Source organism: Callithrix jacchus, chromosome 16, assembly GCF_049354715.1.
Source record: "Callithrix jacchus isolate 240 chromosome 16, calJac240_pri, whole genome shotgun sequence".
Classification (NCBI taxonomy): Eukaryota; Metazoa; Chordata; class Mammalia; order Primates; family Cebidae; genus Callithrix; species Callithrix jacchus.
Window position 1 is genome coordinate 76,737,586 of NC_133517.1, and position 23,831 is coordinate 76,761,416.

The window sequence follows — 23,831 nt, forward strand, 5'->3', positions numbered from 1 at the left end:
TGGAGTTTGTAAAGAGGCCTCTAGAAATCTCCAAATTTGTGAATGCTACTATATGTGCGTGCGCGCACACACACACACACACACACACACACACTTTCTTCTATTAAGTGCAATAAAATTGATTTGCACAGAACTTTTTTTTTTTTTTACTGAAATATTGACTTACCAAATGACTCAGAACTACTGATCCAATATTCTATTCTTTAATTTATCCCTAACTTCTATTTTCTGGCAAAGAACTATCATCTTCATTGAACTTCCATCATCAACACCGTCATTTGGCTTTTTAGACCATTTTACAAAAAGAAACTAAGTGCACCTCTGTGGCGTGTGTGTCTTTCATGCCTTCGTGCAAGAGTAGGACAGCAGCACCATGCTGACATGCCTAGGGAAAGGGTTATCCGGCCTCCTCCAGGTCTGACTGTCAGCCCACACTTCAAAACTGGCCCTTAACACAATGGCAAATTAGTGCACGTCATCAGCATTCAAGGTCACAGAGAGTAAAAACTGTATTAAATCTATGAAGGCCAAAGATCTTCTGTAAATGGTAAAGACTGAACTTAATAAAGAATCAAAATCAATACTTAATAGTTCTGACAGAATTAGGGAGGGAGAATGTGCAGTGTGATTTGGGGTTTCCAGGGAAAGCTTGATGGGAAAAATCAGACTGAATGGTCTTCAGAAAGAGGAGAGATTTAAAAACTTCAGATGGATCATAGATGACCTGCTGTTAATTTCACAATGTCCTGAAATAAAGAACATATTACTTGATGTCTGAAAAAGAGGTCATAAGTCAGAATTATGTAAATCAATCCCAAGTTTCCTGAAAATGGAATCTCTCTCTCTCTCTCTCTCTCTCTCTCTCTCTCTCTCTATATATATATATATATATATACACACACACACACAGACACACATATATATGTATATATAGAGAAATATATATGTATATGTGTGTATAGAGAGATAGATATATGTAGATATGTAGATATATGTATATCTACATATATATGTGTATATATATCTACATATATCTATATATACACACATACATGCATATATGTGTGTATATACATATATGTGCATATATATGTGTGATTCATTAAATATGGAATTACTGCTACAAGATTTATAATTGGGTATTGGTGAAAATTATGCACAGACACATACACATATACACACACTACATACACACATATATGCACATATATGTATACACATATACATATATAAGTATATATGTGTGTATATATAGATATAAGTATATATGTGTGTATATATAGATATAGATATATATAAGTATATATATTATACATATATAAGATATAGATATATTATATATAAGTGTATGTGTATATATATAGATATAGATATATATATAAGTATATATATTATACATATATGATATAGATATATATAAGTATATATGTGTATATATACACACATATACATACATAAGTATATATGTGTATATACATACATATGTGTATACATATATGTGCATATATACACATATATGTATATATGTGTGTATACGTGTATGTGTGTGTATAATTTTCACCAATACCCAATTATAAATCTTGTAGCAGTAATTCCATATTTAATGAATCATAAATTATAAAAACACTTTTCTAAAGTTTATATAAACTTCATTTTAAAAGGCAATTTTAAATTAGTATAAAAATAATTTTCAACAAAAGCATAAAATAACGTATTCATAATTGCTGTATTTATTTTCACTGCAAGAGACCAAAAATTGAAGAAAGAAGTATTTATAGGAATTTTAGGGTTCTTGATGGCTTTTGTAGAAACAAACCCATAGATACGTATTTTATTATTTTCTCATTTTTATGTTTAAACTTTTATAAAACAAGAACCTTAAACGTAATTGCTAGTGATTCTGGTGCATTTGAAAAAGCTAGGTTTCTGGAAGCTTCACTATGGACCTTGATATTTTTCTGAGCAAATGTGCCTCAGAAATGTGGAAACCAACTTCTGGCTCTAAATTTTCCATGCTCTGCCCTTTTACCATATTGTTTTTCCTCCATGCCAAGTTTCAAGGCTTTAACTTGAATAATAACTGGATTGAAAGGTAATTTCATCCAGCGTCCAACAGCCAGAAACCAGAATGGAGCTATTACAGGAATCTATTTTTTATTTATCCCTCATCTTTTAAGGATTGAACATGTTTTTGCTTATGAATAATCAAGTGATTATAAAAAAACAAAGATATCATTAGTCATTTGCTTATCCATTTGATAAACACTATTCAGCACCTACAATTCATCCATTCAGTAACTATTGAGCACATACAGTATGCCAAGCAAATGTAAGTACTGTGACTGTGATGGTGACACATGAGATGAGTTCCTTGCTGTACTGGAGCTTACTTTCAGCAGGGGAGGTAGATAATTTGTAAGCAAACAAACAATTCAGATTGTGGTAAGTGCTGATAAAGAGAATGGGCAATATGAATGTAAGGGATGAGGAAATTCATTTTAGATACTTGTTTAAAATAGGCGAGGCCATGGGCTGGAGTTCAAAGATGTTCTCAGCGAACTCACAAACAAATGAGGAAGACAAACATGGACCCTAAGAATTTCAAACACAGACTTGCACATGCTGTAATTTATTTCCATATTAAATCAGTGAGGGCTTATAGGAAGGAATCAGCTAACTTGGCGTAGGAAGTTAAGAAACACATGCCCACATATGTTCATTGTGGCACTGTTCACAATAACAAAGACCTGGAACTAACCCAAATGCCCATCAATGATAGACTGGACAAGGAAAATGTGGCACATATACACCATGGAGTACTATGAAGCCATAAACAACGATGAGTTCATGTCCTTTGTAGGGACATGGATGAATCTGGAAACCATCATTCTCAGCAAACTGACACAAGAACAGAAGATCAAACACCACATATTCTCACTCATAAGCGGGTATTGAACAGTGAGAACACATGGACACAGGGAGGGGAGCATCACACACTGGGGTCTGTTGTGGGGGCTGGGGAGGGACAGCAGGGGGTGGGGAGGTTGGGGAGGAATAACATGGGGAGAAATGCCAGATATAGGTGACGGGGGATGGAGGCAGAAAACCACCTTGCCATGTATGTACCTGTGCAACAATCCTGCATGATCTGCACATGTACCCCAGAACCTAAAGTACAATTAAAAAAAAAAAAAAAGAAAGCTCTTAAACTGAATCTCAAAAATCAGGTAGAGAAAGACTTTATGGGTTTGCAGAAATAGTGTGTGCAAAGGCTTAAAGATACAAAATGCATGGCCTCGTTTAAGTATAGCCATTAATCTTGGGTGGCTAGAGCACTAAATATATATATTCAGGTGATACTGCCTTTCTTAGCAACACCCTTGGGTAGTTGTACCTTTGCTCATATGCTGCTGTATTGCATTTTTAGAATTCTTCTTTGGAATTGCCTTCAAAGACAGTATATGAAAATCTGCTTTACAGTCAAGTGGGCATCCCCCTTAGTCCAAATGTATATTTTCTCTCTTTTTCACTTTCACCTTTCTTGACTTAATTGAGCACCTTGTACCTACTCTAAGGAGAGTTCCTGTCTCACAGAGCTAGGAATCTGGGGTGAGTTCTGAGCAGGGAGCGAGGTTGGACATGCTGTTATGCCAACCAAGGCTGACCAACAAAACACCTCATCCAAAATATGTGAGGAAGCCCAGTGCTTTAAGTTCCTTTGGAAAATAATTCAACAGCATTTTTTTTTTTGAGATGAAGTTTCGCTCTTGTTGCCCAGGCACGATCTCGGCTCACCACAACCTCTGCCTCCCAGGTTCAAGCAATTCTCCTGCCTCACCCTCCCGAGTAGCTTGGACTACAGGTGCACGCCACCACCATTATAAATCTTGTAGCTGTAACTAATTTTTTGTATTTTTAGTAGAGACAGGGTTTCACCATTTGACCGGGATGGTCTCGATCTCCTGACCTCATGATCCACCCACCTCAGCCTCCCAAAGTGCTGGGATTACAGGCATGAGCCACCACACCCAACCAATTCAACAGCATTTTTTGAGTCCCCTCCACGGGGCCACGTAGGTGCTCTAGTGTACCTTAGCACTCATTCTAGTGAGTTTTACATATCAATTCAGTCTTCACCCTGTATATCTAAATCTGTGGATTATCTTTCTTTTTAAAAGCTAAACAGATGTAAAAAACTGCTTTTGTGAAATAATAGCCTAGGGCTTTATGTATGATACCAAAGTAGATTTAGAAGTGAACACTCCAGTTTCTCATTCCACAGAAATATCCTTCCTTGGTGTCCCAACTCTAAGAACCAAAATTAAATATTTGCTTGGTACTTTGTAGAGTGATTTTATATTCTTCACTGCCTTTAACACACTAAGAGCTAACTGATTCACTACCAGGGTGTCCAATCTTTTGGCTTCCCTTGACTTCCCTGGGCCACATTAGAAGAAGAATTGTCTTGGGCCACACATAAAATACACTAACACTAATGATAGCTAATGAGCTTTAAAAAATTGCACACAAAAAAATCTCATAATGCTTCAACACAAATTTGTGTTGGGCCGCATTCAAAGCTGTCCTGGGCCTCATGTGGCCCAGGGACTGTGGGTTGGACAAGCTTGTTCTTCACCATTATCTGCCAGGGCGCTGTTGGTTTGATGAGTGAGCACGTGCCTGTGCACCAGGCTGCAGCCCTCACACTGCAGGAGCCACGTTCCCTTTCAGGAGCAACACAGGCATCTTCAGCAATGTTGCATACACCCCATGGTCGTCATGGTGGAAAGTGCTTATTGGGATTCTGCCAGAAAAGATGTGATCATTGGGAATAAAAACTACTCTTTGAATTGTGCTGACAAGAAAGCTGATCCTCAGTGTTGAAATGATTAGTTTGACCTTTAATTTTTAAAGTGGCTTTATGCAAATGGGAGTGCTGCATGCTGTGTAATTTTAAACATAATATTATATTCGTTTGTTTTTCTTTTTCAAAGCAGGACTACAAAAATCAAACTAGGCCTGGCATGGTGGCTTATGCCTGCAATCTCAGCACCTTGGGAGGCGGCGGGGAGAGAGTCACTTGAGGCCAGGAGTTTGAGACCAGCCTGGAGTAACATAGCAAGAGCCCCCTATTTCTACAAAAACTTCTTTTTTAATTAGCTAGGTGTGGTGGTGTGCCCCTATAGCTCTAGCTTACTGGGAGGGCTGAGGCAGGAAAATCGCATGAGCCCAGGAATTCAAGTCTGCAGTGAGCTATGATCACAGCACGGCACTCCAGCTCATGTGAAAGACCGAGACCCTCTCTCAAAAAAAAAAAAAAAAAAGGAAAAGGAAAATCAAGCTAATCTTAAGCACCATGTTGAGTCAAGTTGTTCAGTCTAAAGTCTCCAACTGCTAGTCTGTTCCTCATTGGTCCACTTTTAAAGAAAAGGAAAATTGATGATACTACCCAAAATGTACTATTAAATAATTATTTTTGAATCATTACAGACTGAGAGATGTGAGGAAGCCCTTCTTTCTGAGTATTATTTTTTCACTCCTACAAGTGTTTGTTGTCCTCTGAGACAAGGTGATAGGAGGTGTGTAGGCACTATATGAGTTGCAAATGATAAATTACAGAGGACAATTTAGGAGGCCCCACCCTGAAAAGAATAGTTTTTAAAGAGCTACATCCAGTTAAGGAAGAAGTTGGTAGGAAAGAAAGGAGAAAAGATAAAGGGAAGGAAAGGAAGAAAAATAAGGAAGGAGAAAGATATGCTGTAATCATTTTACCTCCATTCGATTCAAACCAGCTTACGTCATTCCGATGGCAGAAATAACATTTGCACTTAAAGAGACTGGCTCCAAAACTTTCAGCCCTGACCTTGGGGCTGTTCACTTGGCCAGCTAATGAATGGTATTTGGTTCCTGGAAATATGATAATACCATTTGCATGTTCAGTTTTCTCCTATTTTGGTGGTAAATCCAATACATTCTTCATGTAAACAGAAAGGCAAATTGATAACCAGGAAGCCCTGTGGGTTCTGCAAAGGGACTTTTCCTCCCCTCAGTTTTTAATGAGGCCCTATGTTCGTCACTTTCCCAATGGCTACTTTGAGCAAGATGTACTCAGTGTGCGCTGTCGAGCTGATGCCAAGCTTCTGACCTTTGCATTCGGTGAGCCCTCAGCTGAGAGTCTGACCTAAGCTCAGACATATTGTTGGATCCATCATGTTGATTCTTGGCTCTGATACAAATGTGCAGCTAATGAGTTGCATGGTGTACATATTAACCCCGGCTCTGGCGGTGCTAATGCCAGATGCACAGTGAGTAGGAGTTGCAGGGAGGGAAGCAAGATGCCAGTGCACTAACATCTTAATAGATGTGAATAATTAGAAGAGCTTTGATGGTAAAATGCCTGTTTCATGGCTTATAGGAAGTCATACACAATTAAGAGGTGGAAAAAAAAAACATACTGCCTTATCTCTCCTTTCAAATTTAAAAAAAAATCCGTCCACCTCACAGAGGTGCTTTATGAACTATGAAACAGAGAAAAGTTGAAATGTTGAAGAGTCCACAAATGGCTTTTATTACCAAAGGGAAGCTGATGTCCAGCCCTGCTGCTGAGTGACAGTAGATTTAAGACCTCCAGGCATGGCCATGTGGCACTGACCACAGGCACACTGGTGACATTTCAAGACAGGGCTGTGCTGTCTGTTTTCTTCAAGAGCTGGCAGACCAGAGCTAGGGCATAGAAAGGCATGCTACTCTGGCCTTGGAAACAATTTTTCAAAAGGCAGTGGTATAAAAAAAATGTCTACCAGCGTCTGGGTGCGGTGGCTCACCCCTGTAATCATGCATTTGGGAGGCCGAGGCAGGCAGATCATGAGGTCACTGGTTCAAGACTAGCCTGGCCAATGTGGTGAAACCCGTCTCTACTAAAAGAACAAAAATTAGCCAGGCATGGTAGCAAGTGCCTGTGATCCCAGCTGCTTGGGCAGCTGAGGCAGGAGAACCCCTGAACCTGAGAGGTGGAGGTTAAAGTGAGCCAAGATCATACCACTGCACTCCAGCTTGGGCAAGAGTGAAAGACATAATATGCCAGAGAAGGAATTGTGTCTGATTTGTTCCTGCACCTGAAGTACCTACCACTGTTACTGGCCCCTAGTTTAAGACAGATTGGTTGAACTGGTTATGGAGACATGGAAATTGATTATACCCTCCACCAGGCTACTAAGGATAGCTGTTTTAGTTTGGACAGGGTATCTCTCTTAAATTTGTTTCAGCTGCCTCATATTACAGATGAGAAAACTGAGACACAGAAAGGATAAATAATGTTGCACTGTATCACACTGATTTCCCTGAGAATTTATGTTATATGAGAAAGAAAGGTGCCTGCTGTGTTGCTGTGGATAAACAGTGTGCATGGAGTCCTCAAGAACCAATTCTCATCCTCACTGCTCTTTCAAGCTGTTTTTACTTGGGCAAACCACTGACAGTCTCTCTGAGCTCTGGCATCCTGCCTCGTAGATGGTAAATAATGCACGTGAAAGCATGCATAAACTTTAGATCCCCCTTTAAAGATAAGCTATTATTATTTATTTATTTTCCAAGACATTGCTTCCCCACCTCTGTTACTACAGTTTAAAGGGAAGTATATATGAGAAAAAGAAAACAAATAGAATCCACAATCAAGTAACTGAAAAGTGAGATGTCCTGATACAAATGAGTACATTTGAATTTATTTAATTGGTGAATCCTAAATCAATTTCACCATTCTGATATCCAACAAAGATTAATAACCACCATGAGATACATGATGATTCTCCATCTTTACCCTTGTAAAGACAGAAACAAAGAATGTCACATGCTTTTTCCTACATAAATGTCAGTAAACCTTATATTTATTCATTCACTGTCACTGAGCATCTGGCACATTACTGTAGTATATTACATTACTATATACTAGCAGCATTGTAATGATCTCCAGAGTGCTGCCTGGAGAGGGGATGGTGGGATGGTATTAGTTAAAAATGCAGATTTTATACCCATTAACCAACCTCTCTTCATACCTCACTTACCTTTCCCAGCCTCTAGTAACTAGCATTCTACTCTCTACCTCCATGAGATCAACTTATTCTTTTTTCTTTTTTTTTTTTTTTGTTTTTTGAGACGAAGTTGCACTCTTGTTGCCCAAGCTGGAGTGCAATGGCACAATCTCGGCTCACTGCAGTCTCTGCCTCCCTGTTTCAAGCAATTCTCCTGCCTTAGCCTCCTGAGTAACTGGGGTTACAGGCGCCCACCACCATGCCTGGCTAACTTTTTATATTTTTAGTAGAGACTTACCATGTTAGCCAGGCTGGTCTTGAACTCCTGACGTCAGGTGATCTGCCCCCGCTCAGCCTCCCAAAGTGCTGGGATTATAGGCGTGAGCCACCATGCCCAGCCAAGATCAACTTTTATAGTTCCCACATATGAGTGAGAAAATGCAACATTTTTCTTCCTGTGCCTTACTTATTTCACTTAACATCATGACCTCCAGTTCCATCTGAGTGACTGTAGTTAACAATATATTATATATTTCTAATAGCTAGAAGAGATGATTTGGAATGTTCCCAACACAAAGAAATGACAAATGTTCAAGGTGATGGTTATCCTAAATACCCTAATTTGATTTTTACACATTGCATGATCAAAGTATCATATGTGCCACCAATGTGTATATTTGTTATTTTTTTTTACATATTCTGCTTATATACAATATGTATAGTTATTATGTGTTAACACAAAAATTATGGCCGAGTGGACTTTGTCTCTACTGAAAATACAAAAATTGGCCAGGCATGGTAGCAGGCACCTGTAATCCCAGCTACTAGGGAGACTGAGGCAGGAGAATTGCTTGAACTCAGAAGGTGGAGGTTGCAGTGAGCTGAGATCACACAACTGCACCCAGCGTAGGTGACAAAGCAAGACTCCATCTCAGAAGAATAAATGCAGATTGGGGACTGTGTGCTAAATCTACTGATTCAGTATCATCCCAGTGGCTTGGGCTTGGAGATCTATATTTTCAGCAAATTCCCAGGAGATTCTGATGCCTAACAGTGTTTAATAGCCACCACTGCATACTGTGATGTGGAAGACCATATGCTATGGAATTAGACCCCTTGGTTCTATGACTTACTAGCCTTGTGACATGGACCAAGCTACTTTAATGTTTCTAAGTCCAGGTTTCTTATTTGTGAAAGGGGTGTAATAACTACTGTGCAAAGATTTTGTGAAGATTAGATGACATAATATATGCAATGTGCTTGTTATAACATCTGATATTATAATAAGGTCTCATTCATAGTAATGGCTACTGTTGTAAAGACCACTATGCAAAGTGGAAATATCAGTTAAACATGATTACTCTCTCGAATGCTCACTGTTTAGTGCTGGTGTTAAATTTTAGCAGTTAAGGCCAGGCGCGGTGGCTCATGCCTGTAATCCCAGAACTTTCGGAGGCCGAGGCGGGTAGATCACGAGGTCAAGAGATCAAGACCATTCTGGTCAACATGGAGAAATCCCATCTCTACTAAAAACACAAAAATTAGCTGGGCATGGTGACACACGCCTGTAGTCCCAGCTACAGTGGAGGCTGAGGCAGGAGAATTGCTTGAATCCAGCAGGCGAAGGTTGCAATGAGCCAAAATCGCGCCGTTGCACTCCAGCCTGGGTAACAAGAGTGAAACTCCATCTCAAAAAAAAAAAAATTTTTAGCAGTTAATTGCAGGCACTATGGTGTGCACTACAGGGGAGACATGAATGAAATCAAATGGAAATTCAGTTATTCATTCTGTTTGGAGGGACTTGTAGAAGGTTCACCAGAAAAGACCTGTAAGCCGATGCTGAACTGTCTTATAGGTAAGAACCAACCTCACCAATACACAGAAAAATAAGTAATATTGAGAGTACTTCCAGGAAACCCCAAGGAAATTTGCCACATATCTGGCACTGCCTTCTTGATAGCTGTGTAGCATGACTTCCTATCACCTCTCACATCAGAGGTAATTATTCTTTCTCTGACTTAATTTTCTTCACAGACTGTTGTAGGGAATGTGGACAATGTAACTCTGCAAAGATTTTTAAATAATAGTCCCAGTTCCTTTATTAATGAGTTTTTTCCTAGCGCTTCCAATTGCTATTTGCTAACTTTTGATTTTGCTGCTTCTCCCTTTTTTCCTTCTTCTCCATTCTTGGAGGAAGGTCTAAATGGCCACCAGCTGGCCAAAAGTGACCCTGAACAAAGATCTAATGAATCCCAAGCTTAATGGTGGATAAGGCTGATAACCAGCATCAATTTCATAGGCATTCTGTTTAGCATTATCAAGAAAATTCAGCACATTTAGATTTAGGTGCTTGCTGTGGGGTCAGCCCTGCGCAGGGCTCTTATGTGGTCAGCAAGAGGCCAAGACCCACAGAACTACCACCACCACCACCACCCCACCCCGTGTCAGCAGGAAGCAGTTACAGAAGACTAACCTTTGTCCATTTTCCCCCAAATCTTTGGGGTCTTGGAATCTTGAGGGGAGAAGTGTTACAGTAGGTAGTGGTCAGGTATAAGCAGGGCGGGAGTGGGCTTCCCCACTACACACAGCAGGAACGTTGGGTGATCATCAGGTGATGGTCAGACCATTGTTAATTGTCTCCCTAAAGTAGTAATTGATCACAGCTCTCACCAGGGAAAAGCAGTCTCCTAATAGAGAGAAAACACCTGAAACTGATCAGCAGCTTCCCAGTAAGATCTTGGGGAAAAGCAATGCAAGATCCCACGAGTAGGCCAACGTATAAAACCCCAAGTCAAGAGGTAAACAGTTGGCCCTCTTCTAAGTGTACTTTCCCTATTGTTTTAAAGCTAACCTTTAGCCCTGCTCAGTGGGCTACAAATGCAAACTATGGCCCTATCCTCAAGGTTTATGAAATGATGAATGAAGAAAACAATCAGTTAAGAAGTTTCAAAATCAGGGCCGGGTGCAGTTGCTCATGCCTGTAATCCCAGCACCTTGGAAGGCTGAGACAGATGGGTCACCTGAGATCAGGTGTTCAAGACCAGCCTGGCCAACATGGCAAAACCCCATCTCTTGTACAAATACAAAAGTTAGCTAGCGTGGTGGCACATGACTGTAATCCCAGCTACTTGGGAGGCTGAGGCAGGAGAATCCCTTGAACCAGGGAGGCGGAAGTTGCAGCAAGTGAGATTATGCCATTGCACTCCAGCCTGGGCAACAGAGTGAGACTGTCTCAAAAATAAAAAAAAGTTTCAAAATCATATAGTGAGTAATAAAGAAGTTGTATATGCAAAGCAAAATAATCCTATGCTGATTAAACCACTGTCTATATCTTTATGTGATTAACTAGAAAAATGTGAGATTAGGAGAGTTAAGAACATTGGTCCAGCCCTATGGAGGATCCCAAAGGATATGATTTTGGAAGAGAATATGAATTTATTAAATCTCACCCGTGGTATCCTTAGGAATTGCATGCACACTTTTTCATGAAGCAGCAGGCCTGTGCTATGGTTCCCAGGAAGTGTTGGGCCACGGTCTCTTACAAACCCTGGAAAACATCAGACAGAACAGTGGCCGACACTGTTGAAATACTTGTGTGCACCGTCATGTTATATGTAATAATAAAATGAGACATCTCTCATTTCTCCCCCTCTCAGGCAGAAAGAGAGGTTTGACTCAGTTTTTTATTTGTTTTGATGATTTTTTTAAGTTAATTTTCTTTTAAAAAATATTCTGGGCTGGGCACGGTGGCTCACGCCTGTAATCCCAGCTCTTTGGGAGGCCGAGGTGGGTGGATCACGAGGTTAAGAGACCGAGACCATCCTGGTCAACATGGTGAAACCCCGTCTCTACGAAAAATACAAAAAATTAGCTGGGCATGGTGGCGCATGCCTGTAATCCCAGCTACTCAGGAGGCTGAGGCAGGAGAATTGCCTGAAGCCAAGAGGCGGATGTTGCAGTGAGCAGAGATCGCACCATTGCACTCCAACCTGGGTAACAAGAGCGAAACTCTGTCTCAAAAAAAAAAAAAAAATTCTGGCCAGGTATAGTGGCTCACACCTGTAATCCCAGCACTTTGGAAGACCAAGGCAGGTGGATCACGAGGTCAGGAGTTCAAGACCAGCTTGACCAACATGGTGAAACCATGTCTCTACTAAAAATACGAAAAATTACCTGGGCGTAGTGGTAGACACCTGTAATCCCAGCTACTCAGGAGGCTGAGGCAGGAGAATCACTTGAACCTGGGAGGCAGAGGTTGCAGTGAGCCAAGATCACACCACTGCATTCCAGCCCAGGCGACAGAGTGAGACTCTGTCTGAAAAATAAATAAATAAATAATCTGTGCTCATTGTAAAAACTATTTTCCATTTGTTTTTTCAATGTGATTACAAATTTTGTGGCAGTGTTCTGCAGGGCTCGGCAGCTCTCCCCAAAGATCTCTCATACTCACGGGACTCTCCAGCACCTTCAGTGGCAGGGTGGGGAGGGGACTTCACGATTCACCAGCAGCAGCAGTCTCGTCTGATGGCTCTGGGTGTCCTGCTCCAGCCCGTGCTGCCTGGTGGCAGGATTACTGCTGGTAGATGGTCATTTGATCCCCCACATATGTTGACAATGAAAGAAAAACTCCAGCATGGACCTACAGCTGGTCTACTCATTGTTGTCTTCAGTGTAATGAACACAGAACATTAACACAGAAGGGAAGCGGGCAGTTCCACACGGAACTCTTCCTACCTTAGAATCTTAGGCTTGTCTAGTTTTTAAAGCATTTTTTCTTGCCTGGTACTGGATTTATTATTTTTACTTTGTTCTTTTTTTTTTTAATTTTCCTTTCTACATATTTTGGAATAAGAATTATTATACAATATCTGCTCTTTTGGTAGTTGTCCTTTACTTTTTTAATACACATATGTGACCAAAAATCTAAACAGAACTAATATCTCTAACATATTCCCCCAACTATAAGGATCTCAGCAAGATTTTACTGCACTCCTATCTTAACATGGTATTTTGTTCAATGTCTTACTAACCATCTTATTTTACACTTCCCAAGTTAGCAATTACTTTTTTAAAAAATCCATTTAATACAACTGATACTCACTTAGGTTCGCAAACACATTGATTTCTTTGCTCAGCTTTTCTTTCTATATCCCACTCCTTCCTTGGGAATTCAGTTTCTTTCTTCATAAAGTACTTCTTTTAGTAATTTTCTTTTTCACAAGAGTCCTTTTCTTTCTTCCAACGTGTGTTCTCCTGTGTTTTTCTAATTTTTTTTTTTTTTTAATAAAGATGGGGTTTCATCATGGTGGCCAGGCTGGTCTTGAACTCCTGACCTTAGGTGATCCATCCACCTCGGCCTCCCGAAGTGCTAGGATTACAGGCATGAGCCACCATGCCCGGCCATTTTTCTAATATTTTAAACAGATTTGCAGTGCAGTCTCTACCCTTTTATTGTATTACAGAAGCTGAATTCGTTTGCTGGGTCTGCCATACCAAAGTACTGCAGACTGAGTGGGTGAAATAACAGAAATTTATTTTCTCACAGTTCTGGAGGCTGAAAGTCTGAGATCAAAGTGTCAGCAGGGTTGGTTTGTTCAGAGGCCTCTCCCCTTGGCTTGTAGATGGCCGTATCTCTTCTTCCCTCTGGGTGTCTGTCCCCTAATCTTTCCTTCTTATGAGAACTCTAGTCATATTGGATTAAGATCCAAACATATGGCCTTATTTTACTTTAATTACCTTTTTGAAGACCTTGTGTTCAAATACAGTCACATCTGAGAAACTTGGGGTTAGGAGCTCTAACTATGAATTGGGGTGGGGAGGGACAATTTTGCCCATAACTTTTTTTTTAATTGTATTTTAGTGTTGTTCATGTTCTAATAATGCTATATTATGCGTCCATTAACTAGTTATTTGGAGAATTTTTACCTTTTGTGATTTGAAGTTTTGGACAGTGAACTCATTTTCATTGGGTGTTTAATTTGTGAATTCTGTGTGCCTGGGTCAAAGGTGGGTTCCTAAAGAACAGCTTTATCCCAAAGTATCTGCCAGGTGCTGCCACAGTTTCTATGACTCTGCTCAATGTTTATGGTAATTACCAAGCTTGTGGTTTCTGGAATCATGTAGGCAATATAAATGCTAACCCCAGACCCTCATGAGGCAGAAACTTGTGGTTGTAAATGATCAGAGACCTTTTATGCCATCCAAATCACAGCTGACGGCAAGAAAGCTTTTTCTGTTCATCCTTTCATGAACTGTACGTTCTTTAAAGGGTCCAGACTTCAGTGTGGACAGCAGTTACAACATCTCACCTTGCAGGATGGCCACCCATGGAGCTGTGTAGTGCTCAGCTATTCACAAGTAATGCTGAAACCTGACTGGGGTCATGGAGATCTTCACCTTCCCCGAGATCTTCTATCCCAGCTGGGCCATAGCATCAATGTTGCATCTGTTCCCTTTTTCTTTTTCTTGCATCAGTGTCTTCCGGCTAGTCATTTAAAATGATGTGAGTTAGATGTTATCCCTCATTTTTAGGTATCTGTAGTACAAGGGTTTTCAAGATATCAAGTCCTTCATTGCTGGAATGAAAAGTTAAATGGCAAGTTCATTGAGATTGCATTAAATGTATAGATTAACTTAGGTGGAAGCAACAGCCTTATACTAGTGAATATCCCTCTCAAGCACTGGGTGTTTGTTTAGATACTCCTTGTTCCTCTATTAGATTTAAAAATTTTTCCTTGTGTGAATTTGTACTTCATTTTATTTTTTATTCATGTTTATTTGCCTTTGACTGTTATACTTGGAATCTTTATTATTTCAACTTTTACTAAATGTTTTTATTTATGTAAAGGCTATAATTGCTGTATACTAATTTTGTACCTACTTGTTGGATTCCTTTATTTATGAAAATTTTCCAATTGCCTTTCTTGCCTTTTCCAGGTATACAGTCTTCTCATCCCAAAATTATGATAATCTCACCCTTCTCATCTAATTTTTTTATGTCTCCATGTAATTTATCTTGCTGGATTCATGTTTCTTAACAATGGTATGTAATTGTGGGGATAAAGAGAATTATTATATTTTCCCTAACTTAAACAGGAGTGTTTTCTGTGTTGTCAAGAAACAAGAATGTTTCTTGTGGTTTCTTGTTAAGCTTCACATTGGCTAACTTAAAAATTAAAGTGATAAACATTTGTATAGGTCTTTAGAATTTCAAAGCACTTTTCTATATATTGTCATGTTTGAATTCTCACCACCATTTGGTTTTGTGAGACTAAAACCAACTCGCTCAATTTTCTTTTAAAGACAACTTACTGAAAATTTTACATCATTGAATAATGACCTTCAATTGTACCTGTAGGTGGAAGTTTTATCCACTTTTGGTTACCAAATGTAGTGGTAACACCTGCCTATTCACACACTGCCTATTGTTCATTTCTTACTGAAACTCAAATCTGGTCTTCTTAACTAAGAAGCAAGTGAGAAGAATTTAAGAAGCTGTGTAATGATTTGGAGTATGTATATATATACTGACATATATATGTATGTATATATGTATACATATATACATATAGGTGGAAGCAACAGCCTTATATATTTATGTATATATTTATGTCAGCATGTGTTCATGTCAGTATAAAATAGTATGTCAGTATAAATTATATATCTATGTCAGCATAAAATACTATTATTATGTCAGTGTATATATATTATGCCAGTGTACATATGTATACATATATGTACTTGAATACATATGCATATATGTATTTGTTTATGTCAATGTATATATTTCAGTGTATATATGTATACATATATGTATTTGACCTAATATATATACCGTGACCTAATAATAGTATTATGTATATATACACTGATATAATAGTATTTGATACTGACATAAATATATAAATTTATAAAGTATGCTGTCTTTATACAGTATATATAGTATACACCTCTCCATTATTATATATAATTATATATTTTATAATTGTAATTATATAATATAATTCTGTTATAAATAATTATATCAAAAGACATATGATCGATATAATTATATATATAAATATACATATCAGCATGTAACTTTAGGGTAATAGCTATTGCTTTAAGATGTCTGCATAAAGCACTGCAAAGCCCTGATCTGATCTGTTTATATTTACACAGTCGGTGGCATTCACTGAGGGCCATTCTGCAAGATTGGGCAGTTTGTGCATTCCACAAAGGTTCCCAGATGCAGGGATGAGTACAGGCAAAATTCAGTTGACATTCTACTTGCCAAGCCTCCCAACTTGGCAGGGGTATGGCCCACCAAGAGAGGCCCGTCTTTGTCTGTAGCTCAATGTTGCACCTGCAGAGCTGCATTTTCCCAGAAGGGGGCACCTTTTCATCGTTCACTTAAAGATTCCATAAGGCTGATGCCACAAGCCATGGATTACCCTCACTTCCCTCTAGCATAATTTTATGCATAGCTCAAGGGAGTAACAGCACAACCTCACACTAGTTTTACACTGGGGTTTTGCCCTATCTAGACTTTGTTTTAACAAATGTGATATCATCTTTTCAGAAGGTTCCCATTATGTAAATCTCAGTTTTGAGACATATGCCATCTTCATCACCATCAACAGCAAACATCTACTGGACATCTACCAAGCAGGGGTCACTAATACACAGTATATACAAAAAGAGGTGATCACATAACTTAGCATGACTACTTAATAAACACTAACCAAAGATATGTGTCATGGCTGGGCTTGTGAATATACACTACTCTGGTCGCAAGTAAACTTTCTAAAATGTACCTGATATGGTCACTGGAAACTACAGAGTCCCAGCTGTTAGCCTTGTAACTCCTTCTAGGGAGTTTGGTATCTCCATGGGAAATGGAGTAAGTAAAACCTCCCTTCAGAGGCAAGCTGTGAATTATGGGAGCAGCACACTGATTCTGGAAAGCAGATAAATTTCCTGTTGACACACTGCAAAGGACTCAGCCATTTGTTGCTGTTCCTTCAAGCCCAAAAGAAAGGGAACTGCAGAGTCAGCACTGCTGAATTAAATTATTCAAGGGGGAGGAATCTTATACATCTTCCACTCTGCACTCTTCATACACAAAGGCACATTGGTTCAGGAATATGCAGTGACCAATTCAGGACCACACTCTTGGTAATGGGAGAGTGGAGATTAAAATATTATATGGACCTCTACATGGGGATTCAGGATGCTACTGCTCCTAAGATTTTTCAAGTATTTTCATTCATCCAGCAATGACATATGAATACTAGAAGTATTCATAGTCTCTGGAACATCAATGGCTTGAATAAGAAGTGCATCTTACTGGAAACAATTGCCTGGCTTTAAATTCTGGTTTATATCTTTTCACCAGGAATGGTTACTGAGCTATATAGTTCAGTCTTTAGATCCGATGCTTCCATTTTTGGAATAGTTGACTGTATGAATTTAAAATGCAAAAGTTGGCCGGGCACTGTGATTTACACCTGTAATCCCATCACTTTTGAGAGGCTGAGGCAGATAAATCACACCTGTAATCTCAGCACTTTGGGAGGCCAAGGCAGGTGGATCACTTGGGGCCAGGAGTTTGAAACCAGCCTGATCAATATGGTGAAACCCTGTCTCTACTAAAAATACAAAAAGTAGCTAAGCATGGTGACACACCTGTAGTCCCAGCTATTTAGGAGGCTGAGGCAGGAGAACTGCTTGAACCTGGTAGGCGGAGGTAGCAGTGAGCTGAGATTGCACCACTGCATTCCAACCTGGGCAATAGAGCAAAACCTTGTCTCAAAAAAAAAAAAAAAAAAAAAAAAAGAAAGAAAGAAAGAAAAGAAAATCTAGGGTTTTTCTGGTGGGGAGAGGTATGATGAAAATATTCTAAAATTATATTATGGTGATAGCCTTACAAAGATAACTAAGAAAAATTTAACTGTACATTTTAAATGAGATAATGTGGTTGTATATAAATTATATGATAGCAGGGCTGTGTAAAAGTCATCTTAACATGACTTTTAAATAGCTATTAATATTTAAAAGCTTTTTAGAAGTTTAGTGACTTTTACACAGCTTTGTTATTATATAGTTTATATACAGAATTAACATATTTAAAATGACTTTTAAACAGCTTTGTTATCATATATAATTTATACATATTTTTAAAATAAATTTAAAATTAATAGATTGCAAACAATATTTTTCTCTTATTTAAATAGAATAGAATAGAAAATATTAGAATGTCTTTACATAGTGTATTAGGGTGCTCCAGAGAAACAGAAGCGATAGGATGTGTGTGTAGATAGAAAGGTAGCTAGATGGATACATAGAAACACAGGGAAAGATAGTCACATGATTTCAGGCAAATCTGAAATCTGCAGGGCGGACTAACAGGCTGGAAATTGTGGCAAAAGATGAAGTTAAAGTCTTGAGTCCAAAGACACTGTAGAGGCAGAATTCCTTCCTTTCAAGGGAACCTCATCTCTTCAGGCCTTCAACTGATTGGATAAGGCCCACTCACATTACGAAGGTTCATCTGCTTTGCTCCAAGTCAGTGTGATTTAAGTGTTAATCACATCTAAAAAATATATTCACAGCAACACCTGGACTAACATTTGACCAAACAGTGGCATACCACAGCCTAGCTAGGTTGACACATAAACTTTACCATCACACAGAGTAAAAATAGCATTTTGGGCTGGGCATGGTGGCTCACGCCTGTAATCCCAGAACTTTGGGAGGCCGAGGTGGGTGGATCACCTGAGGTCAGGAGTGCAAGACAGCCTGACCAACATGGTGAAACCCCATCTCTACTAAAAGAATACAAATATTAGCTGGGCATGGTGGCAGACGCTTGTAATCTTAGCTACTCGGGAGGCTGAGGCAGGAGAATCGTTTGAACTTGAGAGGTAGAGGTTGCAGTGAGCCGAGATTGCATCATTGTACTCTAGCCTGAGTGATAAGAGCAAAACTCCATTCCCCCTCCCCAGAAAAATAAAAGCACTTTGTGAAAAGTTTGTTTCCATTTGCATACCCACCTATGCATGAACTGGTTTGTGATTTTAAATGCCTTCATTTCGATGAGTCATGGGTTAAAAAATACAAAAGCCGGCTGGGCGCTGTGGCTCATGCCTGTAATCCCAGCACTTTGGGAGGCCGAGGTGGGCAGGTCGCCTGAGATCAGGAGTTCAAGACCAGCCTGACCAATATGGAGAAATTCCATCTCTATTAAAAAAAAAAGAAAATACAAAAGCCTCTGCTTTACATCCTTGTATGCAGACAGATGGCTGCTGTACCAAAAACTTTATGAAATAAACAAACAAAAAGGCTGCTTTAGTACTTTTTGTGAAAGCATGCTAAATGAAATTTAATCAAGGATTTTCTGTTTTGTTTTCTTTTGTTTTTTGCCTCTCACTTAAAGACCTACTGGAAACAAATAGTCTCGAGGTTTCTGGAGCCCTCTCTGGCTCTCACCTTTATTACCGTAGACAGCCATATGCTTGTGATTGTCTGATGGCTTGTAACACCAAGCCAGGGATAACTGAACCATGTGGAAAACACTTGGTAGGCTGGCATGCGTGTCTTGTAGACACGTTGGCATGATTAAGCCAAGTCTCACTGTTTCATTAACATGTGACCAAGAAACCTGTTAGGAGGCGGCTGTTTTGGCATGGCAGCTTCGAAGACATAAAAATACAGCGATTTCACTGGGCACGGTGGCTCTCACCTGTAATCCTAGCACTTTGCGAGACCGAGGCGGGAAATTCACAAAGTCAGGAGTTTGAGACCAACCATGACCAACCTGGTGAATCCCCGTCTCTTTTAAAAAAATAAAAATACTGCGATTTCATAACCAGTCAGGTGCATAACTGACAGTCCTGACCTCCCATTGCAAATGCAAGCAGGGCACACAGTGAGAGCCCGCAATGGAGTGAGACACAGGAGGTAGACAAAGTCGTCTCCAGTACACATTACTTTGTATTTTTGTTTTGTAAAGGACTTTAAAATGGTGTCTTTGCATTTTTTTTTTTTTTTTTTTTTTAGCACAAAAGATATGGTGAGGTTCTCAGCTGGATTAGAGATGGGATTAGGCTCAGGTATGGGGTAAGGATGTCCATTGGGGTATTTTATGCAAAACACAATTTAAGTTGTTTTTAGAATTTCATATGGTCTCATCCAATTTAAGTTGTCTTAGAACATCAGTTTCCTCATGAATGAAATCTAAATTTTACCATCTCAATTCACCATTCTTGGGTATGTAATGAGTGCATACCACCACTCACCCTGGGCTGACTACTTCTCCTCCCGACTAGAGACCAGTCTAATGATGACGGCAGCAATAGCAGATCTCTCTGCTGAGATTCGGATTATTCCCCAGACATGTTGTGTCTGACCCATCCGGATCCCAGCAGTGCTGTCAGACAGCACCTCTTGACATAACTCCATGGGAAGCCAGCCTAGCTGCCTTGTCTTCCTCTTTGTCTGGGTCTGCTGGGCACTGAGCTCTTTTACCTACTCAAGTGTGGGGAAGTGGTGTTTTGTCCTCTGTACGAGCTGTTTGCTTTTCCTTCCCATCTGAGTCTAACCATAACCTGTGCTGGGGCTGGGCCAAGCTGAGCAAAGCTGGGCTGGACTCTCATTGTACCTCTCTCCTCATCCAGTTTCCCAGGATGGCTCTGCTCTGGTCTTTTGCTTGTGCCTCCTTCACCCCACAGCCTTGCCGCTGTGCCTCATCCCACTCCCTCGTGACTAAGCCCAGTTTCCCCTCTTTCTCTTGATGCCCGATCTTATGATCAGCCTCAAACTGAACTGCAAAGCCACATGGTCTGACTGCAGAGCTGCTACATGATGCTGACCAAGGTGGATTACAGATAAATGACAAATTGATACATAGACTCAAAGACAAGTAGGGAATCCCAGCTACCTATTGCTGTGGTAATAGCTACCTCAGTTAAATGCCTTTTCACTGGGACAGCGGCTTAAAAGCAACAACCAATCTCTCACAATTTTGTGGGCTGAAGTGGGTTTAGCCAGAAAGAACTTCTGCTCCATGTTCTGTCAGCAGGACCTGCAGTCATCTGAAAACTTCACTGAGTTGTACCATCCAAGATGGTGCACACATATGGCTGATAATTGGTCCTGGTTGTCATTTGCAAGCTCGGCTGAGATGGTCAACTGGAGCACCTTGGTTCTCTGTGTGCCCTCTCTGTATGGCTTGGGACTCTCTCAGCATGGTGGCTGGTTCCCAGCGGGGCAGTGTACAAGTACAGGAAAGCAGGAGGTGCAGAATGTCTTCAAACCCAGTTTCAGAAGTTATACAGCATCACTTCTGCTGCATCCTGTCAGTCAAAACAAGCCACAGGGCCTGCCCAGAGGAGAGAAAGAGACTCTACCTCTTGAGGGATCTGTGGCCTCCTTAAGCTACCACGCAGGGACAGGTAAACAGATAAAGAAGAGGTGAACTCAAACATTCTGACTAAAATTGGGAGGAGCTAGATTATATTTTTGCATTTTTTGTTACTTCCCTGCATTTTCTGGTTTTTAACAATAATAAATTGCTATTTTTAACTTTAATAAGTATAGCTTATTTGTAATCCAAATGCTGTAAGTACAGCTTGATGAATTTTAACAAACTGTACCTATCCATGTCACTAGCATCCACATTAAGAAAGACATTAGCAGTATTTTAGAAATCTTCAATAGCTATGACTTCTGCAAAGAGAAAAGCATTTAATAAAGAGAAGCATCTATCATTTAAAAAAAGTTATTTCCTGTCTTCTATTCTTTACAACTACAACATATCTTTGACATATATAAAATAACCCTTAACTATTCTTCAGATTATAGATTTCAGGGTTCAATTGGCTAATCTCCAACAATTTTCAGCAAAGGAATAGAAGTGGGATTTTCCAACAGTGAAGTGGCCAGTTTGAATATCTGGTGAACTGACTGGTCCTGTATATCCTTATTTAAGCATTTATTATTGTCAAATGATATTTAATTCTTCATATTTATTTTGAAATGAGGCATGAGTAAATATAAAACCTGGATTTATAGCAAAAGCCTCAGGCAGCAATTAGCTTCAGAAACATACCAAAAAAAATCTGTATGTGCACTGTGTCATTTTGTCAACTTCACATTTTCTGGAGGTAATCACGAGGTTCTGATGAGATAGAAATCACACGATTATACAGCTCACTGTTTATACAAGTTTGTGTAATATTTTTATTAACTTTTAATGTGTATTTCTATTTTTCTAAGAGCCAGTGATGAATAATCAAGGACCAAGGCTTGTTCTCACTCTTTAAACCTTGCCTTAAAGCTCCCTGGTAGCATTCATCTTTCCTGGCCACCTAATATAGAGGTAGCACCATTTCTTCCTGCCTGGCTTGTTTTTACAGAGCCCTTATGGAAGCCTGAATAATGGCCTGTAGAAACATATCCAGATCCTAAGCCCCAGAGCCTGTGAACATTACCCTATGTGGAAAAATGGATATTTGTACATATTAAATATCTTGTCAGCTGAATGCAGTGGCTCACGCCTATAATCCCAGCACGTTGAGACGCCTATGCGGGCAGATCATGAGATCAGGAGATCTAGACCACCCTGGCTAACACGGTGAAACCTCATCTCTACTAAAAATACAAAAAATTAGCCAGGTGTGGTGGCACATGCCTGTAGTCCCAGCTACTCGGGAGGCCGAGGCAAGAGAATTGCTTCAACCCGGGAGGCGGAGGTTGCAGTGAGCCGAGATCCTTCCAGCCCAAGCAACAGAGCAAGACATTGTCTCAAGAAAAAAGAAAAAAAAAAGATCTTGTCATGCAGACATCATCCTGCCTGCATTATTTTAGTGGGTCCTAAATGTAATCACATGTATCTTTCTAAGAGGGAGGCCAAGGGAGGCTTCACACAGAGGAGAAGGGGCCGTGTGATGGAAGCAGAGTCAGAGAGAGAAGATCCTATGGCTTTGGCTTTGAAGGTGCAGGGCTGGAAAAAAAAAATGCAGCTCTAGAAACTAGGAAGAGCAAAGCAAAGCGTTCTTTCTCCCCTAGAAGATCAGGAGGGAGGGTGGCCCTGTGGATGCTTTGACTTTCCCCCATTAACTCAAATTTCAGACTTTTGGCCTCCAGAACTCTAAGAGAATAACTATGCATAGCTTTAAGCAACCTGGTTTATGGTAATGTGTTACAGGGGCACAGGAAATGAATATGGCGCCTCCTATAATCTGAATGCTTTGTCTGCTTCCCTGTTTTTATTCTCATCTCCCTTACTAGACTCTAAGCTCCTGGGGGTGAGACCTTGTCTGACTTCTTCACTGCTACCCACAGTTCAGCACTTGGCACGGAGTAAATGTGTACTAAGTGATTCAGCCATTAATGACACTGGAGAAGGCTGTTTGGAGAAAGTTCATGAATGCTAAAGGATGGAGAAAGCTTGGCCTGCCGTAAAGAAGTGGGGCTGGCATTACATATAGGGGCTCGGTTATATGCAAATATGCAGAGATGAGGATGAAGAAGTCATGTGGAGCTGTGGGGACCCAGTGAAGAAATGACCAGATAAGCCCTGAGTTCCCTTGAGATGAATTAAGACTCTTCCTGGAGGGATGACATGAGGCCAGATCGAGGGAACTTTGCAAATTAAAAGGAAAACAACAAATTGGAATGGAAAGGGATGTGTGAGAGCCAGAAGTGGGACTTGAGGCTGAATGGCCCTGGACTTGCGTGCATGTAGTTTGCCCAGTGAGCAGAATAAGCACCAGCAGAGCATCTTCCCATCCCCTAAACAGAAAATTTTACCCTTGAGGAATT

General features: G+C 40.0%; 1 protein-coding gene and 1 long non-coding RNA gene across 2 annotated transcripts in view; one reads left to right on the forward strand and one right to left on the reverse strand.

The window, feature by feature from the left end:
• The window catches only part of LOC118148431 (uncharacterized), a 101,854-nt gene extending 89,151 nt beyond the window's left edge, over positions 1-12,703 (reverse strand). Inside the window, exons 1-2 of the long non-coding RNA XR_004735235.3 lie at positions 12,478-12,703; positions 11,477-11,574 (exon numbers count right to left, since the gene is read on the reverse strand). This is a non-coding gene — a long non-coding RNA (uncharacterized LOC118148431). The remainder of the gene's footprint in view (positions 1-11,476; positions 11,575-12,477) is intronic.
• The window catches only part of SNTB1 (syntrophin beta 1), a 282,625-nt gene that overhangs the window by 188,246 nt on the left and 70,548 nt on the right, over positions 1-23,831 (forward strand). The window lies entirely within an intron of this gene.